Source organism: Cebus imitator, unplaced genomic scaffold (genome assembly GCF_001604975.1).
Source record: "Cebus imitator isolate Cc_AM_T3 unplaced genomic scaffold, Cebus_imitator-1.0 Scaffold789, whole genome shotgun sequence".
Lineage (NCBI taxonomy): Eukaryota > Metazoa > Chordata > Mammalia > Primates > Cebidae > Cebus > Cebus imitator.
This window is the reverse complement of record NW_016108104.1, coordinates 123,319-150,131: the sequence shown is the minus strand read 5'-3', so window position 1 is coordinate 150,131 and position 26,813 is coordinate 123,319. Positions and strand designations below refer to the sequence as shown.

Genomic DNA, 26,813 nt, shown 5'->3' with positions numbered 1-26,813 from the left:
CAGGTGTTTGGGCTTCCTATCATAGCATGAGGAGGCCAGCTGTGGAAAGAAGAGGCGTGAACCCCCCAGTTCCTTCTTCCTGCAGCCCTGCCGTGCATGTCTAGCTCTCTCTGGGAGGCATTTGCTCAGAGTAACCTTGAACCATCTGTAGGAGAGTAGCAAGGCTGAGAAGATAGAATTCCTTATGTGTAACAGAGATGCCACTCCCAGGCATTTCTTCTCCCACATGAATTAGACAATGAATGAATCTCTCCCTGCACCCTCACTATGTGTCAGCTGCCTAAGGTATAACCTTGAGCACGGTTCCCAAATATAGTGGGACTCACTTCTGGAGTTGCAGAAAGAATATGGATTTGGATCCAGGTTACCTCAATGCACGTCTGACATTTACTAGGGGTGTGGTCTTGGATAAATGATTTAACTTTTGAAGGTATCTATGTCTTCATCTGTACAACGAATCATTCCTCCCAAACATTAGAGATCATTTATACAAGGGGCCAAGTGCAGGGCCTAGCACAGAGTAGGCACTCAAGGAGTAGCTACATTATTTTACTCCTAAAAATTTATAATAATAAGAGTTTATGCTCCCCCCAGCCCTTCAGCCCACCCTCCCTCGAACTTGCATGAATAATAATGGCCGCATAATAATTTCCCTCAGTCCTGAAAGAAGCATCTAAACTCAGTGGTTATGAAACCAATATACATCAGAGAGGATTGGAAGAAAATCCTGTCTGTGACTCTAGCCCTGTGACTACTCAGAAGTCTCAAGTCTGCACCACTTTTGCTGGCATCTGGAAGTTACTCCTGCATCCTGAAGCACCCCTGCAGAAGTCAGGCCTGGTGAGAGTGGGCGGCCCTCTCTGCAGGCAGAGGGCAGGAGGCAGGGGAGCTAGAGAGAGATGTCTAGCTGGGCCTGTGCTCCCCAGCACTCTTTTGTACCCAGTGGCTGTGTGAAGGGTGGATGAAGGGTATTTGATTTTAATTGGGAAATGCTATCAATTGTCCTGGGCTCATTTAAAAATCCATTAGTACCAGGAAGTGGATAGATTAAGCAATGAGGAAGGGAAAAGAAAAAGCTGTCAGCACCCTCCTTTGTAGGGAGTATACGGCCTGTCTAAGCCTCACCAGCAAGAGCTGTCCTGAATGCTAAGAAGCCTGTTAAAGTCAATTTCAAGATGCTGGGGAAGGAGAGGAGGTGTCTGGGCCAATTCACAAGAAGTCCTGGGTAAGCTTATTGTTCTCGCAGCTTCCAAAAGCGGTACTGCAGTAATCTACACTGCACGTTTCAGATTCCTGCAGCTGTTTCTGGAAGCCTGGCAACTGTGCCACCCAGCTGTAAGCCACATCAACACCTGCAAATAGCGAAACCTTCTACCCCCTTCCTTGTTGCTGAACGCTCAGCTGGACCCAGATACCTCTTCATCCTGGGAGCCATCAGTCAGGTTAAGGGTCTATGGTGGACCTTGAGACAAACAGGGAGAAAGATGATAGAAATGTGCCAGAAGATGAATCAGAAGAGAGCAAAGAGGGGGAAAGATAAAAGCAAGCTCTGAGAACAAGAAATGAAAGAGAGCTATGACAGGGTTGTATATTAGCTTCCTAGGGCTTCTGTAATAAAGTTTACAAACCAGCTGGCTTAAAACAGCAGAAATGTACTTGTATAGTTTTGGAGGCTAGAAATCTGAAATCAAGGCGTTGGCAGGACCATGCCCTCTCTGAAGCCTCTAAGTGGGGATCCTTCCTTGCTTCTTCCAGCTTCTAGTGGCCCCAGATATTCCTTGGCTTGTTGTAGCCTCACTCCAATCTATCCTCTGTCTTCCCCTGGTCACCTTTCTGCTGTGTCTATGTCTTCTTATAATGACATATTGTTTTAGATTAGAGTCTACCTCATCCAGTAAGGCCTCATGTTAATTTGACTACATCTGCAAAGTCCCTATTTCTGAATAAGGTCACATTTATAAATATTAAGGGTTAGGACTTCAACTTACTTTTTGGTGGGGCATGATTCAACCCATACCAGGCTGTTTAGAGGACTGCTGTCTGGTTAGTTCAGGACAGCACCGTAGAAGGCCCTGGGAAGCTTGAAAAAGTACTAATCGGGAATCCAGGGTCACAAGCTGAAATGCCTGCAGAGGCCAGGCGGGTAACATCATAGGTTCTAGAAGAGGAAATTGGTGACTGTCCTTTAGCCCAGAATCACTGGGACAACAGTGAACTGGAGTACATGCCCTGGATAAGGGCAAAAGCTACTCAGCCCCAGCCGTTGTCACTTTGTGGGACTGAGGCTCAGGGATGCCAGATCAAATGAGAAGCCAAGAATCCAGATTTCTATATGAAATTTCTCAGTTTTGTTTAAAACTTAGACAGATTTTTCCCCAAACATGGTGTACAACAAACTAAGGCCATCTGTAAATAAGGCAGAGCCATGGGCAGTCAATTTGCTACCACTGCTATAAAGCCTTTGGTTCAAATCCCAGTCTTGCCGCTTGCTGTGTGACCTCAGGCAATTTACCTCCCATCTCTGGGCCACAATTTCCTATTGAGGAATGAGATGGCCTCAATCATCCAGTAGAGTATGGTAATAAATGGTGGTGAATATTCAGCGCTATGGGATGCCAGGCCCACACTGGAGATGCTTACATACTAGTTTAAGAAACAGAGCTTACATATTGGAAAATTGAGAGGCTGGGCACAGTGGCTCATGCTTTCCCAGCACTTCAGGAGGCTAAGCCTGGTGGATCATTTAAATTCAGGAGTTCGAGACCAGCCTGGCCAACATGGTGAAACCCAGTCTCTACTAAAAATACAAAAATTAGCCGGGCATGTGGCAGGTGCGTGTAATCCCAGCTACTTGGGAGGCTGAGGCAGGAGAATCACTTGAACCTGGGAGGTGGAGATTGCAGTGAGCCGAAATTGTGACACTGAACACCAGCCTGGGCAATAAAGCGAGACTCAGTCTCCAAAAAAGAAAAGAAAATTGAGAGACCTCAGCCTCAGCCAGTTGTCTTGAGCATTATATAAGTGGATCAATTCAAAGCCACTGCCCCAGCTTAACACTGAATAATTCTTCTCCTCATTCATAACTCCCAATAGGGCTCCATTCTGAGTGAGGCTGTGTAGCATTGTGGTCAAAAGCTTCGCTTCTGTATGCAGAGATGCGAGAGAGAGAGCATTTAGTGGGTAAGAAAGACCAGCAGTAGAATGGAGACAGACAGAAATCCTGGAATTCTGGCTTTAATGCTACTGATGAAATCAGCTAGTCACTAGTATATATTCTACATGTGAGGCACTGTCCTAAGAGCTTTCATGGATTATTCACAATTAATCTTCATGCCAGTGCTGAAAGGTAGACATAATTACCCTTGTTTCATGAACAAGGATACAGAGAAGCTGGATTCTAGAGTTTTAAGTAAAATCTCTCAATTTATTTCAATGGCAATGGAATCAAGCATTTTTCAAACACTGTGATGTCTAAAATAAGTCCACCTGCAAACTGGGCCCAGCCCATGGGCAGCTATTTCGCAACCTTTGGTCATGAGCCATGGGTTCCAGTCCAAATTTTGCCAATTTTCTATGTGAACTTGGGTGAGTAGCATCTATAGTGAGTAACATACTCTCTGAGCCATGATTGAGACACTCAATAGCTTGCCAAGGTCACACAGAGCTTGTACGTGGCAAAGCCCAGCATCTCAATCAGTTCAGGATCACTAAGTTTATTGATTCCATCATCTTCTGTAAGTGTTTCTGATGCTTTTTCTAAGACCTTTTTATCAATCAAGCTACCCAGATCCAGGTAGGACACATGATGCTGACTCACCTGCAATGGCTGATATCCTTAACAAACTTGAATGAAGGACAGTGAGGATGAAAGCAAACGCCTGGAGGATTGCATAGATTTCTGTAAATCGGGAGGGTAAAGAAGAGGTAGGAAGTTCCCTCCGAACACTGCATCACATGGCCTAAAATTGCATCATGGAGTTTTTGTTTTCCTCAGTCACATGACAATTTTGATTCATGCCTTAAAATAGGAGGACTCTGGGTTTAATACTGGATGTCATTTAGTCTTAAAAACTCAATGTGAAAATAAAGCTGCCTGGTGGTTTTTCATATTTAGTTTTAGCAGAAAACCTTTAAAAAATAAAATCGTACATAGAATGCCAGCATATAAAATGAATGAGCTGGTGTTCATCATGTGCCGCTAAGGCATAATAATAATGACAATGGCAATAACAGCAGCAGCAAATCCTTGCCTTGGGCCAGCCACTACTTACTCTGAGACCTTACCCATGGTAACTCATCTAAGCCTTACTACAACCCTTTGAGGAAACTGAGGCAGAGTGATATTACGTAATTTGTTCAGGGCTACAGAGCTCAGTGTGGGAGTCAGGCAGGCTGCCCCCAGGACCTGCGATCTTCTCTGCCCTGCTGCTCAGCTCCTCACCCTGTACACCACAGGGCAGGGGTGCCCACATGAGAAACAGCTGATTGCAAATGGGAGCTGACAACAGAAGCTGTGTCTCATGACCTGTAATTTGTAGTCAACTTCGAAATCGTTGTTTGCATTTACTATCTACAGAGACTTAACACATGTGAATTGTCGTTCCCCAATGACAGTTACAAAGGCCTGTCATTGTACCTGTTCCAGCTAATCTGTCACTGAAATGCTTCATATGGTCTTTCAAATAGAAATTGATGTCTGCTTCAAAGCCTAAATTATAAGTGAGACTATCCCAAGTGTTACTCTACAAATCTGGTGAAAACCTGTCCAGTTGTTAGTTGTGGTTAGGAATAAACAGACCCACATTTTCTTGTATTTGCATAGACAAAAGTAGAGCTGCATTGACTGAGGGGGATGGGAACCTGGGGCCCGCTGCCTGCGATCTTCCTCTCAGCAGCCCATGAGACAACTTCAGAGAACCCTGGGCTCTGGAAACTCAGAGAGCCATGGTCCTAGCAAGATAGAAACAAGGTTGTCTGCTGACTCCAGGAAAGGGAGAGAGTTGTTCTGACCTGGGGCCTGGGAGAAATGACAGCATTCAGAAGTAGGGTCAGCTTAAGGAAGTACAGAGATGCGGGGGACGCAGCAATCCGGGGCCTCTGAGCCTCAGGCCAGAGGATGTTTCCAGCACCTTCTGAGAATTTGGTAATGACTCACCTCAGATTTGCAGAGGCACTGCTGGTACCTGGTTTGCCTAGAACCAAGCATAGATATTTAATTTGTATGATTGGGCTGAGGCTTACAGTGTAAATCATAAATTAAACCTCTCTTGAGCTTTGTTTTTTTACCACTTTACTGATAGAATATGACTTTTAAATAAAACATGGAATTTAAATATCAAGCTTCTGGTGAGTTGAACTAGAACAGATTTCTCAATCTTGGTATTACTGACATTTTGGGCTGGATAATTCTTTGTTGTGGGAGCTTGCCCTGTGCATTGGAGGATGATTAGAAGCATTCCTAGCTTCTGCCCACTACAGGCGACGAGGGTGCTCTCCCTCCTCCACTTTTGACAATCAAAACTGTCTCTAGGCAAATATCCCCTAGGGTGAAGGAGACAAAATTAATCCCAGTTGAGAATTCTGAATTAGATGATTTTAGAGGTACTATTTAGCTGTAGCCTTACAATCTCTTATAGTCAAATAACTTTGGAATTAAAAGTTTAACTCAGTACATTTTGGTACTGCTAAACATATCCTTTGTCTAGACTTTCTGGTTCATAGGTTAAGACTAAGATCATAGTGGTTTCCTGTCATTCCGCTTGCTCTTGGCTACTTGACCTCAAGTCAGTTGCAAAAAAAAAAAAAAAAAAAAAAAATTAGCTTTATAATCCTGCACAGATTGACCTCTCTAGCCATCTCCTATTGCCTCCAACTCCCTTCTTTCATCAGACTTTTTCTTCCCGCAATTATAGAACTGGAAGAAAAATTAATGCCCAGTGTCTTGGTTAAGACAATGTAGCTCACCCAGACAAGTTTTCTCTTCTCAAGGGGCATGATTTATTTTTTACTTTATATTGTTAAATTGTCTTTTTTCCAACAACTTGCTCCAATAATTCCTGGTTAATTACTGGTGGCCTTAAGACACACACCCAATGTAAGCATGCGGGTTGAGAGTTGAAACTGCCTAATCAGACCACAGCCTACATTTGAATCCTGCCTCATCCATCCATGCTCTAGTTTCAGGACTGTGGGCAAGTTCCTAAAACTCTCTGCTTCAGTTTTATTATTTACAAAATGGGGGCAGTGATAGTGCCAGTCCCATCGGGTTGTGGTGAAGATTTAATAAAATACTGTGTATAAAGTGTTTAGCAAAGTACTATGCATATAGTAAGCATTAAATACACACTATTACCTCTATGATCTTTGCCATTATAATGATTTTTAATTATCACTTTATTCCCTTTCCTCCTATTTTAGCTGAAAGTATCTGGAGGTAATGACTTCATGCAGTCAGGGGATTGCCTTAGGAGCTTTTGTAGAAATAAATAATTTCCAAAAGGAATTAAAACTTATTTCATCATACCTTTCAACCATTCTAAGATCACCAGCCAAGATGATCTTAGAACTCAGCCAGAACCAGAAATTAGGCAGTCCCCCAAAATCCCCAAATCCTCCCCTCAAATTCCCTGAATCACTCTTCCCTTCTTTCTTTCCTTGTCACCTACACAGCGTTTCCCCTGCTCTATTCAGCTTTCCTTTTCCAGAAGTAGTCACTGCCATCATCTGAAGTGGCTACACTTTAGTTCGAAACAACGGGGAGAAAAGACCGTGTTTCTTTGACAATGCTTATTTGCTCAGCCAGCGAAAAGCGAAGATTTGTGTGGAAGAGGTGAATCTTAGGTATAGCCAAAATAGCTATTGTCACTTTATCACCAACCAGAGTGAACTCCTTGCTGCCTATGTCCCCAGTATGAAGAGAACAGCCCTGATACTGAGGAATAGTTCAGAGGACTTGCTAGCCTTTTTTTTTTTTTTCAACTGGCAAAAATTTAAATGTTTACTACAGAGTTCTGTGTCTTCTGTGCAGACAACCAGCAGTGAAGGGTGTGAGTAAAAGCATTATGGAGGATGTCATTAGCATGCAGTAAAGCACCATGCCTACACCTGTGCACAGGCTTGGAATTTTTTTTTTTAATCCCAGCTCTGCCATTTACTAACCATGAGAAAAAGACTGTCACTTCACATATTTCAAGATACTCTCCTATCCATTAGCACAGATGGTCTCCATGGTAGCTAGCCCTGCAGTACCGGGAGTAGATACCACTTACTCCAATAAACTAAGAGTCTGAGAGGTTGTCGGTTGCTCAAAATTACATGTCATTTCATCATGGATCTAAGAGTGACACCTCAAGCAAGTTATTTGACCTGTTGGATCTTCAGTTTTCATAGCTGTATTTCTTTCTGATAGGGTTTCTAATGATTCAGGATAGAAATAATGTTTACAAAATATGAAGCCCATAGCCTGGTACCTACTAAATGCTTCATAAATATTTCTGAAGATAATGATTATTTGGATGATGATAATGATGATCTATGCAGAACAGTATGTGAAAAGACCCTGCACAGCAATTAGGAGACCTGACAGGTCTTAGTCCCCAGATCTGTCCCTAATCGTTAAGCTATCTTGAGTTACTGTCTCAAATTCTGCAGCAGAATTTTCTACTGGGCTCATATGGAGTTAATATCATCTGCCTCTAATTGCTTATAAGGACAGTAAGAGGCTCAACTGAGTAAAAAAGGACCTTTGAAAAATGTAAAGTACAAAACAGATTTTCCCTAATAAATGATTTTCTCCTTCTTGGCATGCTATTGTTGTTGCTGTTAACATTTCATCCTAGCAACGGTAGTTGACAGGCTGTTTACCCTGTAAGCTCTTCTAGCCCATTCCTAGAAAAGAAGGAATTGCTTGAAACCGTCTCTGAAGGCAACTCAAGGCAGAGTCAAGATTAGGATACGAGTCACTGACCACCAGTCTAGATTATTTCTCACTCACAGAAGGGGAGAGGTCCTACAGAGACTGATCCCATCCTCCTTTTGGACTTTGTAGAGAGGCTAGATATACCGACTAATGGCATTAACAAAATGAGAGGCATCAGATGATTCTGTATAGCTCTTCTGTTTGCTAAATTTACAGAAGCATTTCTTCAGAGCTATTTTTCTTCCTTTTTCTAGCACTTCAGGGTAAAAGAGTGTTCAGAAGCTGACAGTCAGTGATGTGCTTACTCTGTGCACAGTTCATAAAGCGTGACTGCTTCCAGGAGAGCTGTTTGCACAAGTCTGGGAGAGGACTCAGTCCACTAACAGAGGCAGCAGAGATTGCTTGCAGAATAAATGTGCAACTTCTTAAAGATTATTCTTGTATACTGAATAGCTCCCTGAAGGAGGCTGGAGCAAGGGGAGTAAGGATTGGGGAGGCCTTTTCTCTTCCATGAGGTTATACAGTCCCACTGAGATGGGAGCCAAGTCAATTAGAGAGCTTTCAAGGGATAGTGTATCTTCCAAAGCAGATTGACAATAGGTTGGGGATGGCGGTCAGTCAAAGACTCAAAGAATTCCGCCACTGCTACTCTTTGCAGTGCTCAAGTGAAGAAACATAACCAGTGCAGTAACTCTTGATATCTCAGATCTCCTTGTACTTTGCAATCACTGAAGAAACCTGAGGACAGGTGGTGCCAATGTACCATTACCTAATTCAGCATTCGTTTTGGGTTGCGACCACAGGCCATTGCTGGACTGATTACAGAAGAGAAGAAAAACATGAATCTAGTACTGGGATTTTTTAGTATTAGAAATAAAAGACCAGATATAAACCCAATAGCCCTTCAGGTATTTGAAGAACTCTCAGGAGAAAGGTGACAATATTCTAACATGGCTCCTCAGAGCAGAGCCAAGACCGATAAGCAGAGATGATAGCAAGCTAACCCCACATTTGGAGAGTTGACAATTCAGTGATCCAGTAAGTTTCCTACTAGAGGTCTCTAAGCACAAAATGCTTTACAAACGGTGTTCTGTGAGTTCTCCTGAAGTTCAATGAAGTTACAGCGTATGCAGAAATTAGCTTTGACAGTGGACCCTAAACAGAAATTATTATTGGTCAAAATTAATTTTGAAAATCCTCTAAATTATCTATTAAGTACAATATATACATAATTTTCTTTTTCACAACCCCAGACAGCTAAAACTGGATTGCCTCTGGGGACAATGCTGTTAAAAGTGGATATCCTATCTGCATGTGTATTCCCACTTTAGCATTTATCAGTGGTCTCGTCTGCAACAGTTATTACTATAGTGACTATCGTGTTTGCTTGGTGATGATTTCTGTGAGCTCCCCATCTCCTTCACTTATTTATTCAGTATTTATTTATAAAAGAAAAGAAAGTAGGGCACATGGCCTGTGCCTATACTCCCAGCTACTTGGAAGACTGAGGTAGTAGGATCACAAGAGTCCAGGAGCTGGAATCTAGCCTAAGCAACATATCAAGACTCTGTCTCTAAAAATAAAATAATAAAATACCATTAAAAAAAAAAAAAAACAAAACAAAAAACAGAAAATGAATATAAAATGTTAATGGATATAAATTCTTACGGATATAAAATGAATATCCATAAACACCAGAATCCCCTTCAGTGGGATTAGATGTTGGAGGATTGAAGGAATCATGGCCATTCATATTTCTCACCTGTGTTCCCTCCAGGGCATGGTCTCTGTGAGTAGATGGAATGGCAGAATCATTTTCTTGTCGTTAGTGCACAGACCTTGCACATTTTTCATTACACTTGTTCTTTACTATTTTTACAGAATTTTAATGAGTTTGTTACTTCAATTTTATTTTTCAATTGCCCATTGCTCATATATAGAAATACAATTGACTTTTATATACTGACTTTGTATTCTGCAACCTTTTCATCTCACTTATTAATTCTTTTAGGATTTTCTAGCATATATTACCATGTTGTATCCAAATAAAGATACTTTTACTTCTTGCTTTTAAATCTGTATGACCATTGCTTGTTGTCTTGCCTTATTGCACTGCCTGGCTATTCTAATCTAATGTTGAATAAAAATTGTGAGAGTGGACATGCTTGCCTTGTTCCTGACCCTAAAGAAAAAACATTCAGCCTCTCATCATCAAATACAAAGTTCTGTGTAGATATTCTTATTGGGTTGTGGAAAATCCCATCTGTTCTAGTTTGCTGAAGATTTTACCCTATGTGGAAGTTGAATTTCATAGAATATTTTTTTCTGCATCCACTGAAATGATCACATGGGGTTTCTCCTTTGCTTTGTTAATACGGTGAGTTAAATTCATTGATTTTTGTATGTTAAATCCAACCTTGATTTCTTGGAATAGATTCAATTTGCTAATATTTTGTTAAGAATTTTTAACCTACATTCATGAGGTAAATTGGTATAGAGTTTCCTTTTCCTGTGATGTGTTTGTCTGATAATATTGGGCTTATAACATTACAGTATTTGAAAAGGGTTCTCTTTTATTTCCTAAAGAAGTTTGTGTTAGTTTCATCTTATTCTACCTTAAATGTTATATGAAATTCATGAGTGAAGCCATCTGTGTCTGGTTTTTCTTCAAAAGGTTTCTGTTTTCATTTCAAATTTTTAATTGACAAAGGATTATTTGGGGTTTTTTGTTTGTTTCTTCAGTCTGTTTTGATCATTTATATTTTTCAAAGTATTTGTTCATTTTCAGTTGTCATATTTATTGCCATAAAGATGTTCATAATGTTCCTTTATTATTCTTCCACTAGTGTAGATTACGTAGGGCTTGGTGATATCATATTTTATTTCTTCCACCTTCTTGAGAAATTAAATAGTGGCATATCAGTTTTAAAACAAGATTTTAATTTTATTGATCCATTTCTGTTTAATCTCCATTTCTTATTTCCTTGATTTTTGAACTTATATTTATTGTGTTTTCCCTTTTATTATGTTGCGTTTAATTTGATCTTTTTCTAATTCATAAGAGGGAAACCTAGATCCTTGAGTTTTAGCTCCTTTTTCTATTTCAGGATAAGCATGAAAGCTATAAGTATTTCTCAAACACTCATTTAGCTGCATCCCACAAATTTGGATGTTTATTTTAATTATCGTTCACTTCAAAATATGTTTTTTCCCTATTGATTTCTTCTTTCTTCCAAAAGTATTTAGAAGTAGATTTGTTTAATTTTCAAATACTTAGGACTTTTACGAATACCTTATTGCTATTAATTTTTAACCTAATTATATTTGGTCAGAAAGCATACTTTGCATGATTTCAGACTTTTTAGATTAATTGATTGTTTTTTGTCCTAACACATCCCGATGACCATGTATCCTTGAGAAAACTGTGTCTGCTGAGGTTGTTAGGTTATACATCTACAAATGTCAGTAAGATAAAGGTTGATATTAAGGTTCAAATCTTCTACATCTTTACTAATTTTTTGTCTACTGCTACCAATTGCTGAAAGGTATTAAATATCCAACTATAATTCTGGAATTATCTTTCTCCCCATTAATTTTTTAATTGTTTGCTTTACATATTTTTAAGGTCTCGTATTAGGTACGTACACATTCATGACTGTTATGGCTTCCTAATGATTGATCCTTTTAATATTATGAAATGTCTCTTTTCTCATATTGATATAGTCAACCAACGTCTTTGGTTAATTCCTAGATATTTAATTTTAATTTGTGGCTATCATAAATAGGATTTTTTATTTCTTTTTCAGATTGTTCATTGTTGTCATATAGAAATGCTACTGATTTTTTATGTTGATTTTGTATCCTGCAACTTTACTGAATTTGTTTATCAGTTCTAGGAGTCTTTTTGTGGAGTCTTCAGGGTTTTCCAAATATGAGATCATATCTGCAAACAAGTTAATTTGGTTAATCCATTCCAATTTGGATGCCCTTTATTGCTTTCTCTCATCTGATTGTTCTAGCTAGGACTTCCAGTACTGTGTTGAATAATAGTCTTGAAAGTGAGCATCCTTGTCATGTTCCAGATCTTGGAGGAAAGGCTTTCAGTTTTTCCCCACTCAGTATGATACCAGTTGAGGGTCTGTCATATATGGCTTTTATTATGTTGAGGTATGTTCCCTCTATACACAATTATTAGGGCTTTTGTCAGAAAGGGATGTTGAATTTTATCAAATGCTTTTTAGCATCAAATAAAATGATTACATCAATTTATCCTTCATTCTGTTTGTATAATGTATCACATTGTTTGATTTGTGTATGTTGAACCATCTTTGCATCCCAGGGAGAAATCCCACTTGGTCATGGTGAATTATCTTTCTAATGTATTGTTGAATTTGGTTTGTTGGTTCTTTGTTCAAGATTTTTGCATCAATATTCATCAGAGGTATTGCCCTTTAGTTCTTTCAATGTGTCTCTGTCTGGTTTTGGTATCAGTGTAACACTGGCCTCATAAAATGAGTTAGGAAGTATTCCCATCTCTATTTTTCAGAATAACGTGGGTAGGATTGATATTAGTTCTGCTCTAAATGTTTGGTAAAATTCAGCAGTGAAGCCATCAGGTCCCAAGCTTTTCTTTACTAGTAGACTTTTTTATTATGGCTTTGATCTTGTTACCTGTTATTGGTCTGCTCAGGTTTTAGATTTCTTTCTCATTCAATCTTGGTTGGTTGTATGTCTCTAGAAATTCATTCATTTCCTCTAGATTTTCCAATGTATCATACATTCGTTCATAGCAGCCACTAATGATCCTTTAAATTTCTTCATTAACTGTTGTAATGTCTCCTTTTTCATTTCTCATTTTATTTGGATCTTCTCTTTTTTTCTTACCCTGGCTAAAGGTTTGTCCATTTTGTTTAACTTTCCAAAAAAAACAAGTTTTTGTTCATTGATCTTTTGTATCCTTTCTGATTCATTTGTTTCTGCTCTGATCTTTATTATTTATTTTCTTTGACTAATTTTGGGTTTGGTTTGCTCCTGGTTCTCTAGCTCTTTAAGATGTGTCATTAGATCATTTATTTGAAGCTTTTCCCCTTTATAGGCACTTATAGCTATAAACTTCCCTCTTAGTACTGCTTGTGCTATATCCCGTAGGTTTTGGCATGTTGTGCTTCCATTATCATTTGTTTCAATAATTTTTTTTAATCTCCTTCCTAATTTCTTTCTTTACCTACTGGTCATTCAGGAGCACATTGTTTAATTTCCCTGTGTTTTCATAGTTTCCAAAATTTATCTTTTTATTGATTTCTACTTTTATTCCATGTGGTCAGAGAAGATGCTTGGTATTATTTCAATTTTTGCATATTTTAAGACTTTTTTGTGACTTAACATATGGTCTATCCTTAAGAATTATCCATTCAGTGAGGAAATTAATGTGTATTCTATAGCTATTGGATGAAATGTTCTGTAAGTATCTATTAGATCTATTTGGTCTATAATGCAGATTAAGTCCAATGTTTCTTTGTTGATATTCTGTGTGGAAGATATTTCCAATGCTGAAAGTGAAGTATGGAAGTCTCCAGCTATTATTGTATTGGGGCCTATCTCTCTCTTTAGCTCTAATAATATTTTCTTTATGTATCTATGTGCTCCAGAAGATTGGGTTAGGACCACATGGTGGCTCTGAACTTAAACACATTAGAAACATGTTAATTACCCGTCTTTTCTCACAAACTGCAAGCAAGGCTGACTCATCTTGGTAGCTGTCCTTGGTTTAAGACTTTTAATATTTAAAATAAACTGAAAATCATGAGAGAAACTACTGTTGAATAGAAAAGCAGTTACATCTTCCCCATAGATTCTGTAACTGAAACTATTTTCTTGGTTAAGTGTCTTTGGTACTTAAACTTTGGTTTAAGTATCAAACTAGAGAAAAGGGGATAGGAAAGCATTATGGAGAGGTTCATGGGGTCATACAGAGAACCCAGAGAATGGCTGGACCAGGTCTCGCAAAGGACAGGGGCCAGAACAGCTCCAGGGGCCTCAGCAGCAGAGGCTCAAGATCCTATTCACAAGCATTCTGCCGATAGAGTGATTCTCCCCCAATTCCGAGTCTGGAGAGGATTAAATTGTCTTATCTGATTTGAGGATGTATTAACATTTAACCATGTTCACAGGAGTGGGTCATATATAGAAACATGTTGCTGGGGGTGGGAAGGTGCAGTTTTCAGAAGAAGGGCACTTACTGCACAGACACCCTGGAGAGTGTCTAGAATATACAAGGGGGCCAGAGGGGCTATTAGGAGGCAAAGGGGCAATTTCAAAGAAGCTACTTTGTGGGCAGTGTGCACATGCAGAAGAAAAAAAGAAAAACACGTTTTGCACTCAGTCATGCAGCCCAACAACAAAAAAATATTGATTTTCCCAGCATCTCATTCAGCCCGAAGCACATACAGCAGCTGTGCTTGCTATGTCTAGTATGCATCGTTAACAACTCCCATTAAGTGGGGTGAGGGGAAAGCACATTAGGAAGCCAATGAATTCCTGGTTGTGTGGCCTTGGACTTATGACTTAATCTTTATTTGCCTCAGGTTCCTCATCTAAGGAAGAGAAATATTGTTCCATTCAGGGTAACGATGGAATGAGATAGCAATAAGTAGGTATAAAAGTTAAAAGCACAGACTTGAGTCTCCTCAGCAAGGTGGGGCACTGGTCCTGATGCCCGTGGCTGTGGGGCCCTGCACACACCTTACCTTCTTTGAGCTGCACTCTCCACATCTGTAAAACAAGAACAGGTGAACTCACTGTGGGATTTGTCAGCATTATATGATTTATATAAATCATCATGCATAGTGCCTAATGGTTAGCTAGCTTAAATCTGTGGTTAAAAGCTGTTTTTAAGTGATGATGCTTTGAAGAATCTACAGTGCACACTATGGGCTTTTATATTATTGTTGTTAGCATGACTGTTATGGTCACTGATTCAAGGAGCCCCAGGTTTCAAGGAACAAGAATGAAGAAAGTATAGCTTCAAAGTATAGACATCCTTCCTTCTTCAAAAATCTCTTCATTGCTGTCAAGTAAGACTAAAATGCCTTGACTTGACAGACAAGGCTGTCTGGGCTTTGATTTCTGTCTTCGGCCTTCCTTCTCACTATCTCTCCTGTTCCCACTGTCTCCCTTCCTCACTCTACAACCCACCTGCTGGCTATGGGCCATTCCATAAACACTCTATACTTCAAATCTCTGTGCCTTTCTTCTTTCCATTTTCTACTCTTGTAAAGACCCTTTGACCTGTCTTTACCTGTTGAAATTCATGTTTCAAGTCCAATAAAACCTCCTCATAGGTCCTTTCTACTGCTACTACCTTTGACACCTCCTGAATTCTTTTACTCCTTCCATCTTTGCTTGTGTCACTACTCCGATTTAGTTAGCCCTTGTTTAGTATATTCAGCTGCTTCCCTGACTCAATTCCCTATCCCATTACAGCTAGTGCTCGACTTATGACCATGATTGGTTCCGACAGACTGGTCGTAACGTGATTTGGTCGTAAGTTGAGCAGGCTATATGTACAGTACTGTGACATGATGTTATAAAAATCTTTAAGTCATATTTTATCATAATTTTCTTTCATTATTGTTATATATCATAATTTTCTTTGTTCATTTTATGCCATTTATATCATCTCTACACCATTTTGTTTCTTATTTTTACATTCGTCAGGTTTAAGTAAAACACTGCATTACCAGTACAACTGGTTTAATATTTGCAAAACATACAAAATTATAAAATACAGGTGCATACAAAAATACAAAATATAGGTGTAAAAATACCATAGGAAACATTTTCCCAATTGCAAAACACATCAAAATATATAAACATGTACAAAACATTTTATTGGCCACTGGTGCTTGGCTGCGGATCGTTGATGTCGTCATCTGAGGCAGCAGTTGGGGTTACTGGAGTTGGTTTTTTCATAAACATGGTGAGCTTTGTCTGAGTTGTATGTTTTTTTTTTTCCATAAATTTCATGATACGGACGAAACACATCATGCGCCATCCATTCAATCCTTGCAAATCGTTCAATGCTTGGGTCCATTGCTTCGAAATGTATAAGAAGTTTATTCAGTGAAGATAAACCGTCTGATAACCCCTTAGTGGTGAACTAACTTTCTGTCTCCTCCTCTTCTTTCTCTGCTTCTCTTCTTTCTTCTTCCGCCACTCTTTCTTCTTCCAGTTCGATTAGCTCTTCATTTGTAAGTTCTCCGGATTTGTCTAGCAACTCTTTGACATCTTCCATTTCACACTCCAAACTTTAGCGAGTTTTACTATTTTCCCCCAATCATTTCAAGTTCATGTTCACTGTTAAATCCATCAAAATCATTAACATAGCACTTAACACAATTTTTCCAGATGCCATTCAGGCACTTTGTCGTCACAGCCTCCCAAGCAGTAGCGATATTCTTGATACACATCAAAATGTTGTAGTGTTTCCAAAAATCTCGCAATGTTAGTTCTGAGTCAGCATCTGTAGCGGATATTGCTTGAGCGAAGGTGGTTCAGAGATAGTTGGCCTTTAATGTAGCAATCGAACCTTGGTCCGTAGGCTGGATGAGTGGAGTCGTGTTTGGCGGGAGAAAAACAAATTTTACATCTGGATGGAGATCGCCTAGATGTGGTGGGTGTCCAGGCGCGTTATCGAGTAGCAATAAAATCTTGAAAGGAATATCTTTCTCCAAACAATATTCTCGAACTTGAGGAATAAAACAGTTCATAAACCAGTCTTCAAACAATCCTTGTGTCATCCATGCTTTACGTTGAGAAGGAAAGTAGACAAGCAGTGTGTGCTTGTTAACATTCTTGAACGCACGCGCATTGTCTGAGTGATAAATTAAGAACGGCTTCAACTGATGTTCCCGCCAAGCAGCAGAGTTAGCCTATCCTTAAATGCTTTAAATCCTGGCATGCTTTTGGCCTCTTTGTGAATATAAGTGCGTGCTGGCATCCGTTTCCAAAATAATCCAGTTTCATCAACATTGAAAATCTGTTCTGCTAGATATCCCTCATCTGTCATTAATTCATCCAGACTGTTAACAAACTTACGTGCTCCTTCCTCATCTGCACTCACTGCTTCTCCAGTCACTCGAACACTATGCATTTGGAATATTTTCTTGAATCTCTGGAACCAGCCAGTGCTTGCTACAAATTCTTGACTGTAATCTTCTCCAGCATGCTCCTTCAGAGTCTGAAATAGACTTCTCGCCTTCATCTGCACAGTAAAAAGACTTAATGGTGTCCGTTTTTGAATTTGATCTTCCATCCAAATATATAGCAATTTCTCCATTTCGTGGATGGGCCCACTTCGTTGCTTTGTTATAACTGCTGCTCGCATGAGTGCAGAACATTTCACAGCTTCACGAATTCTTTCTTTATCTTTCAAAATCGTCGACACAATTGAGTGTGACAACTTCGTATCACGTGCGATCACATTCACTTTCTTTCCCCCTTCATACTGCTTAATTACCTTCATTTTTGTGAGGAGGTCGATGGCCTGTCTTTCCTTCTTGGCAGGCTGAGGCATAGACAAAGACAATTTTCTCTTGGTAGACATCTTGGGAGGCGTTTGATGAAAAATATCCAAGACACAAAACACAAATTGCCATACCGAGTCTGGGATAACAGTTGAAATGGTGCACATGGAGATGGTAGTGCTGCCGGAAGCTGGTCCGCACTGTCGTACACCCAGCTGGGCAACGTTTGCGCTGCCAGACACGGAGCAGTCGTGGCTAGTGATTGTGGTTGTAAAGTCGAATGGTCGTAAGTTGCATAGGTCGTAAGTCGATCAATACCTGTAATTAGGTCTTATTACATGGAAAGGACACCAATTGTGTTGAAAATAAAAGCTCGGAGTTGCAAAGAAAACAAGTACTTAAGGGGTTTCTCAGCAAGGCAAATTTACTTCTGCAGAAAGGTGCTGCTCACAGGTCTGGCCACCACAAGAGCACACAGAGCAAAAGAGAGTAGGGTTTTTATTCCTAATGCAGCTTCTGCCTCTGTGTCTTTCCCCATTGGTCAGGGTTGGATCGCACAATCTAATCCCAATTGGATAAACATTTAAACTTTCTTATATAAGGTAGGCACATGATGGAAGAGGAAAGGGTTGCCTATGGGGGGCTAGAAAACTAGCCTATTCCCACATAAGGAAAGGAATGTGAGCTGGGGCTGTGGCATGCATAGGCATATTTAGACAGGTTAAGGCATAGCAAAGGTGGGGGAGGGTTACTTGGAATTGAAGAATAAAGAACAGGGGAACCAGGCATGCTGTTTGAAGAGAAACCCAACTATATATAACAAATTAAAATCAGCCAAGAGAAGAGACACATTAGGCAGAGGCCACGGAAGGCCCAAAGGCAGAGTTCCCACTGTCCTCTTCCCATGGAGCCATGGACAGTGCCAGTGTGAAACAACACACACAGTGTTGCCAACCAGGGAAGCTCACCTGAGCTGCGGCGTCCAGAGTTTGCACTGGGGCTCTATCACATACATATGGTTAGATAGCTGAAATAAGTGACTAAAGCAAAGACCTCAATCAATTGAGGTTTATTAAGCCAGCTTCAGGGCACATCTGGGAAAAACTCAAGCCACAGATAGGTCTGGCTATTTTTCCAAAGATATTTTAGGGAAGTTTAGTATTTACACATTTCCTTAAAGAGGGGAAGGCATCTAAGAAGACGAGAGGGTAGACAGTAAGATGAATGGTCACATTCTTATGAGACTTTCGTTAGTGCCAGTAAATCTACATTTTACATAAGATAAGGTGAATGTTGGAAAAGAAAAAGAGTAAAGGAAGAATCAATTACGTAGACTTCTCTGGGTCGGTAGAGAGCTGACAGATCTACTCGCTTTCTTCTACACCTGGGAAGATAAGCTTGTAATTATGTTTTCAGTGTGAAATCAAACAGATTTTAGTTTTAGGAGCTAGACTTAGATTTAGACCTAAAGTTACAGTTGGCATGTCCTTGTTCACAGGAGGCCAAAAAATAATTTATGAATTATCTGTGAGGGCAGTCACACTCAGAGATGCCTGAGACCTTTCATTTTTCCTGGTGGTATGGCTAATATATAATGCTAGTAACAGCTCATCATTTGGAAGACAGTATAGCATGACTTGAGTTGTAGGCTTAACCTTCCCTTTGGCATAAGGAGTTTGGGGTCCTGATTTTTTTTTAATTTTCCTTTATAGGTTGTATGCCCACAAAGCTGATTTCAGTCTCTAACCCCTCTGGAAGTTGAGCTGATACCATGGGACCCAAAGTTTCCACCCTAAATCATATTATTAAACTATATATTTGGCAGGACCCAATACTCCCAGGCAAATAAAAATGAAAATGCCCTCAGGGATAACATTCCAAGGGCTCAGAGATTACCAGAAGCCAAGGACAAAGGCCAGACCTCCCTTGAGCAAGGTTAACTTCTTTACCAAACGGAGCCCTGTGTCTATATCCTTCCTGGCCTTCTTTATTATTACTATTATTATACTTTAAGTCCTGGGGTACATGTGCAGAACGTTCAGGTTTGTTACATACATATACATGTGCCAAGGTGGTTTGCTGCATCCATCACCCCGTCATATACATTAGGTATTTCTCCTAATGCTATCCCTCCCCAGCCCCCACCCCCCGTTATCCCTTTTTCCAAAGGAAGCAATCAGAATATGCATCTATCTACTTGAGCAGACGGATGAGTTTGATAGAATGGGAGGCAGGATTTGCCCTGAGTAGTTCTCAGCTTGAAGCGGCCAAGATATTTTCATTTCACAGTACCTAATAAATGAGAGCTCACACTTACAGCCTCCTCTTCTTCATCTCTCCTCCTTTTCCTCCACTACTTCCTCATTCCCTTCTTCCCCCACCCCCTTGCTCTCTCTTTATTTCCCTTTTCAACCTTCTATCTTCTCTCAGGACAAGAAGATATCACTTGATTGTGCTGTGAATAAGAAAATGCCAAATTTAAGGGAACCAGATTCTTGCAGCAGTCCTGGGATGTCCTGCCTCCTAGAGACAACACCTGACGGCATCTGTTTAACAAAGCTAGCTGTCCAGGGCTGGGATGAACAGGACTAACACTTTGTAATGACTTAGCTCCACTCTAGGTCTGGTATAAATTGAAGATGAAAATGTGTTTTCCAAAAATGCTCAGGCTGATGCTGATGCCTGGGCCTGTTTCACCTTTGATTACACAATAGTCTTGTCTGGACTTCTCTTCTGGGCTCATGTGGCTGGGCTTGCATGCCAGGCAACTTTCCTAAGAAAAACCCTGTACTTATCCCTGGTGTGAGCAAACAATAAACTCATCATTCAGAGAAAGAGTCTAAAGCACCCCAGAGTGACATTGACCATATTATGAACCAAAGTCTTAGTGAGACCACAGAACTTGCACCACCCTGAGTTAGGCTCCTGCATCTCTCAGTGGCTCTCCTGATGCTTCCTAGAATTGTTCTGCGGTTTGGGAAAAGGCAGACCTTCCCCAGACTCATATTCCATGATAGAGATTAGCCCTCCATGTTTATTATCTCTAAAAATGCCTTCACCTACTCCCATATTCCTCCCTGATTACATATCCTCTCTTTGCAGAACTATAACCATGAAGAAAAAAGTAAAAAAAATTCTGGTTCAGGGCCTCAGTTTTCAGACTATTAAAAAATCTGAGTCACAGATTTTGCCATTTCCTTCCATCCATCTCTTCGCACCAAGGTAGCATTCAGAATAATCATTGGCAACAGGCTGGTACATCTTTTACCTAGGAATCCCATAGTTAGCCTGTGATGTATCCAGAAAATTAAATCTGGATAAGATGATTAAACATTCATGCACTGCCCTTATTTTACTGCAAGGTCTAGAGTGAGGAAGGTAGTTTTCTCCAAGTCACAGACATTCTTAGTGAGTAAAGCAGGGTAATTAGTGAAGATGGAACTTAAGTGAACTCAACCAAAGATTTTGCTTTCCATATGTTCAGGTTACTTTTATGACTGCCATCTCTTCAAATTATTCTTCCCCTATAAGTATATCCTCCTTTCTTCATCTATTTTGCGGTCGTTCTTTCTCCTGTTTTGTTTCTAAATTAGACATCATTATCTTTTTTAATCTTAAACTTTTTTATTACCAAGTCAGAGGAATGGGTCTTCTTCCTTACTTCATTAATTCAACAGATTTTTATTTAGTGTCTTCTACACACTAGGAACTATTCTAAGCATTCTGAAAAAAAGCAATGAACAAATCAGACAAAAATCCCTGTTCTCATATAGTTTACATGTTAATAGTGAAAAGCAATGGCAATAAGCAAACAAAAAAATGTAAAAATATGCATTACATCAGATGATAAATGCTTTGAAGAAAAAAATGCAAGGAAGGAGGACAAAGGCTCTCAGAGTGGAGGGAATTTACAGTTTTAAATAAGATGGTTAAGGAAGTTCTCTTTAAAAAGAGCAAGAAACAGAGGAGGTGCTCAAGGGAGGTTCGCAGTTATCAAGACAGAGATAATCACAGGTTTGAAGTCTTTAAGGGGCACATGACCTGTGTGCCCTAACAACTGGGAGGCCACTGTGGCTGGCGCAGACTAAACAGGAGAGAAGGGGAACTTAGAAAGAGGGTCAGAGAAGGGAGGAGGGGCCAGAATATGTAGAGCTGTCAGTATTAACTGCAGAGTAACTACGGGATGCAAATACAAAGGAATTATAGTTGGAATTATAGTTACGGTACTTTACTTTTTACTCTGAACGTATAGTAAGCCATGGGACAGTTCTGAGTACAGTTGAGAAATAACTTGACATAGTTGTAAGAATGAGGCCAGGTGCAGTGGCCCATACCTGTAATTTCAGCACTTTGGGAGGCTGAGGTGGGAGGATCACTTGAGGCCAGTAGTTCAAAGTTACAATGAGCTATGGTTGCATCACTGCATTCCAGCTTGGGTGACAGAGTGAGACCCCGTCTTAAAAAAAAAAAAAATAGAATTATGGCTACTCAGGTAAACTTGTGCCATGGGCGTTTGTGGTATAGATTATTTCATTACTCAGGTATTAAGCCTAGTGTCCATTATTTTTCCTGATCCTCTTCCTCCTCCCTTCACTCTTCAATAAGTACCAGTGTGTGTTGTTCCCCTCTCTGTGCCCATGTGTTCTCATCATTTAGTTCCCGCTTATAAATGAGAAGATGCAAGTATTTGGTTTTCTGTTCCTGTGTTACTTTGCTAAGGATAATGGCTCCATTCATGTCCCTGCAAAGGACATAATCTTTCTTTTTTATGGCTTCACAGTATTCCATGGTGTATATGTACCATGTTTTCTTTATTTCTATGTGTGCTATTCCTTGGTGAAAGGAAAAGTTCTATCTAAACACAGCCATCAGTGAAAGGTCTGATATTCCATGGACAGTAACCTCAGCATGCTCCACAGGAAGCTGAAATCAATGCACCTGCATGTCCTGTAATCAGCAGAGCTGCTGCCATGCCTCCACCCTCTGCTTCTACTGTCAAGGTGTCGCACATCTCTGGGCTGGCTTTCTATCCCAAGATGGTTTGGCTTGCCGTGCAGGGCTGGAGGGAAGCAGGAGAGGGCAAGGACCCAATTAGATTGAAATGGGATTGAGTCTTTGGAGGCCCCTTGTCAGGGTGAAGAGGATTGGATGTTCCCAGTGATGACAGATGCTTCTTTATTTGGTCTGCTGTCAGAGGTTAGAGGTCATTTGTAAATAAGATTTGCTCCATTTGGTATGGCAAGTCCTGTTCTCTGTGCCTTATTATTTTTTTTAATCTTCTGCATCTTTCCCTGTGTTTTGACATGCTTGCTGCCAGCAGAAAGGCTGTTTGGTCTGGAATGAATATTTCAAATTCTTGGGAGCAACTAAAGTAGCAACCAGGTTCATAAGGGAACTGATGATCCGTTCACATGGTGCTAAAACAACCCAGTGGGAAGAGAATAAGCAGAACAAATGATGGTATGAATGAATGAATACAAAGTGAAGCTTCAACAATAATTTCCCCTGATTTTAGCTGGGGGAAGAAGAAATGACCTAAATTCATTATTTTACCTTTAATTTATGGTTCTAAGTCTCTGTATAGATGATATTCCAGGGAATGTCATCTTCAAAGAAATAACATCCCATTCTGAGTATAAACACAAATTTTAATCAAAATTATGAGATTTTTAACCCAGATTAATAGACACATAAGAATTCATGGACTATTTAAAATGTGTGTGTTTGCTTGGATGTATTTACTTAACAGCCACTTACGACAAACATACTTCCTATGAGGCACTCGTTGTTCTAATATTTTAGAAATATTATTTCATGGAATCCTCATAACCCAAGAAGTACATATTATTATTATCCCCACACAAAGAAGGTAATTGAGATCCTGAGAGGTTAAGTGAGACTCACAGCTAGTAAGAAGCAGAGCTGGGATTTACATCCAGGTAGCCTGGATCCAGTCGTTTGCAAAATGGCATAATGGGTCCAAGAGAGGGCCTGCATTGGAGTTGTTTCTTAATTTTGTCTTATAAGGGAGGACATATTGAAAGGAATCAGGAGCATCTCATAGAATCCAAGAACCAAGAGAGCAGTCAGCCCTGTATAGAATTGTAATCGGGGAATATAAAGTTAAAAGAAGCCTTTGCAGCCATTGGTCTGGTCTCTTAGCTCTTCTTCGTGTTTCTCTGCAAGACTGGCCTAGGAACCCACTCCCCAGCTTGAATGTGGCCCATCTTAGCTGACTAGCACGGTAGCCCCATGCTCTTAGCCTTTTCCAACTGGCTCTCACGTTTTCCTTTCCTCATCTCCCAGTCATCTGCAACTTTAAAGATAATGACTGGCCTAAATGACAGAGATTTAAAAGTTTAATATTCAGAAGCTTCACTGGAATCTTGAGGGGCACTGCAGCAGCCTGTTCAGAATTCTTTCTGTCACACTCCTTCCTTTATGCAGTGACACTTGTGGCAATGGGCTGGAGCCTAAATGAGGCAAAAGTGAGTGCATTAGCCCTGACATGGCAGGATTAGATATCTAGTAGAATCCATTTTATACCTCAAAACCTTATTTTATTTTGATAAAAATCAGTATTATGAATCAAGTCAACATCATCATGATTTCCTACGGATATTCATTGTGCAGGACACGTTAACAGCCCATAAGGACAGAACACCATGGACCATGAACCCCAAGGTATTCTGACATCCTGTTCTGTGATTCAAAAAAAGCAAGATGTGTGCACAGTCTCCAACCCATGAAGGCCCAGCTGGCAACTTTCCAGGATTAAGCTGTTTTTTATTATAAATATTTACACACACACACACACTTCATGACAACCCCAACTTGTATTTACAACAGGCTTACCTATTGCAACTAACTCTTATGCCAATTATTAGCTGAGGGAATTGAAATCAGGCCAGTGTAATCAACAGTAATAAGAAAAAGCAATGGGCTTTGTTGTGGGAGGGAATAATTTTTGATCGCAGACCTTTGTAAGCAGTATTGCAAATTACATTCTTCTCTACCAAAGCTACAATGCTGACCAAGGCAACATTTCTCTTTGAAAAGCTAAGAACCCATGTGGTGAGACATCCAGGAAGAAATTTTCAGCATGAGGAAAGGATGGTTTGAGCTTTTCAGGTAGAGAGGGCTGTAAACTCAAGAAAAAGTTGCAAATACAGGAAAGAAGAAAAGGAAGAATATTCCAGAGAACTACACTAAAACTGTTGGAATAAGAAGGTGGTAATTGCAAAGAATATTTTATATCACACAACAAGGATCAAGATTTCTTAGCCAACGCCTGGTTGAAGAAGATTTCAGGCATATTGACTCGTAAGAAAAGTTGTAAGAGAGCTGACTTTAATTTTAATTTAGTCCAGAGGACCCTGGAGCAAAGAATAGTACTTAAGAAGCTTGTAAAGACACATATTTCCCAGGACAGAAAGCCAGTGTTTTCATTTTAAACTCCATTGCACTCAGTTTTTTTAAGCCTCTTTAAAAAGAAAGAAAAGAAATTTTACTATAGGCTTTACATTCAGTGTTTCATTTTTGCTTTCTAATAAATGTTGCAAAGGCACATATTTTGGGGATTATTTTCCCCTTCATTTATTTTCATGATTAGTGTTGGTATTTTTATGGTATACAAAGAGTTCCCATAAGCATAATACCAATTCATAACATCACACCGAGGGGAAATAAGGGCTTATATTACGTTTACTAGATTTGCCAGAAGAAAACAATTAGGTTAGCAGTTGCAATTCAAGTAAATTCAGAATAGCCACAAAATCACCAGTGCCTTGGGAGGAGTTACAGGACATTTCAGAATCTTTACTGTAGGAAGAAATGCAACTTCTTTCCTGCCATTTGTTGATGCTGCAATTAGATCAGTGAAAGGAAAAAGTTCAACCACCATTCACAGGTCTGTTTGTTTTTCTTGGGATGGCAGAATCATTGGCCCAAGAGACCTACATATAAATCCTGCCTGGGCCTTTCATAATTTGAGCTTCAGGAAGTTGCTTAGCCTTCTAGGACTGAGTTTCTTCATTGGGAAATGGTAATAATCACACTTCCCTTGAAAGGTTATGGTAAATATTAGAGATAGTGTACCCAGCAGCACCTGGCACATAGAATGGACCAAATCATGGCCATATTATTTTACTTTTCCTAATGAGGATAATAATGTTTATATTGGAGTTTTAAGATCATATTCAAATAAGTCACTGGCTCTTTACATATGGATCTCTTGAATGCCCTCTGCCATTACAGCCCATTGTTAAATATCTCTGTTTTTATTTAATAACTCTTTTCCATTCCACTAAGTGACCATTCAGCAAGCACTACTGTAGGCATAGTGCTGGGCAAGGCCTACAAACACAAATCAGGCACTGGTCTTTGCCTTCCAGGAACTGCTGGGTTGTTGCAAAAGTAGTTGCAGGTATTGCCATTACTTTTAATGGTAAAAACCCCAATTACTTTTGCAACAACCTCATGGAATTTTTTAATTTATTGGCTAAGTGTTCAGTCCCAGTCCAGCAAATGCTGGTGAACCTCAATCCTGTTGAGTTTACTTATTCCTTTGTTTATTCATCTGTTTATTCAACATTCAAGTTCCTGCTATGTGCCAGGACTGTGGTGGATCTTGAACCAGATGCAGTTGCTGTCTACAAGGAGCACTCTAGAGGGTTACTAAGGTTTGGTTTGTCCCTACCAAAACTCATGTTGAAATTTGTTCCCCAGTACAGTAGTGTGGGAGGTGGAGTCTGGTGAAAGGTGCTTGGGCCATGGAGCTGGATCCCTCTTGAGTGGCTTGGTGCCATTCCCAAGGTAGTGAGTGAGTTCTTGCTATGATGTTGCTGGATTCGTTCTCACAAAAAAAAAGGATTAGTTCCTATGAGAGTGGGTTCTTAAGAAGTCAGGACATCCCTGGGGTTTTGTCTCTCTGTGTGTATACTCTTCCCCTTTGACCTTCTTCACCATGTTCCGATGCAGCACAGAAGCTCTCACAAAAGGCAGGGCTATGTCCTTGAACTTCTCAGTGTGCAGCACTATAAGCTAAATAAACTTCTTTTCTTTGTAAGTTACCCAGTCTCAGATACTCTGAGACCATTGTGTTGTTAGAGCAATACTAAATGGACTAAGACAAGGAGAATGCAGAGTGATTAATGCCATGACCTAGTTTAGATTTGGGAAAGAAATGGCACTAGGGACATCAGTGTATGTATCCCATTCCTGGCCAAAGTTTCTACCTCAAGCGCATTGCTGCTTTCCACCCTGCAGAGGCAAGACCATGAATAACAAAAAGCTTAAGAAGTCCTTCTATTTCTTTAGCTTCTAGACCAAATCCTCTCTCTGAGCAATTAGCACCTTGCTTGGTTTCTCCT

At 40.0% G+C, this 26,813-nt stretch overlaps 1 protein-coding gene and 1 long non-coding RNA gene across 3 annotated transcripts in view; one reads left to right on the top strand and one right to left on the bottom strand.

Moving 5' to 3' along the window:
• The window catches only part of LOC108297298 (probable phospholipid-transporting ATPase VB), a 232,912-nt gene that overhangs the window by 102,670 nt on the left and 103,429 nt on the right, over window positions 1-26,813 (top strand). The window lies entirely within an intron of this gene.
• Window positions 17,260-26,579, bottom strand: LOC108297299. The gene is made up of 3 exons (XR_001822157.2): window positions 26,568-26,579; window positions 17,794-17,897; window positions 17,260-17,271 (listed from the first exon to the last, which is right to left on the bottom strand). It is a non-coding gene; the product is annotated as an uncharacterized LOC108297299 (long non-coding RNA).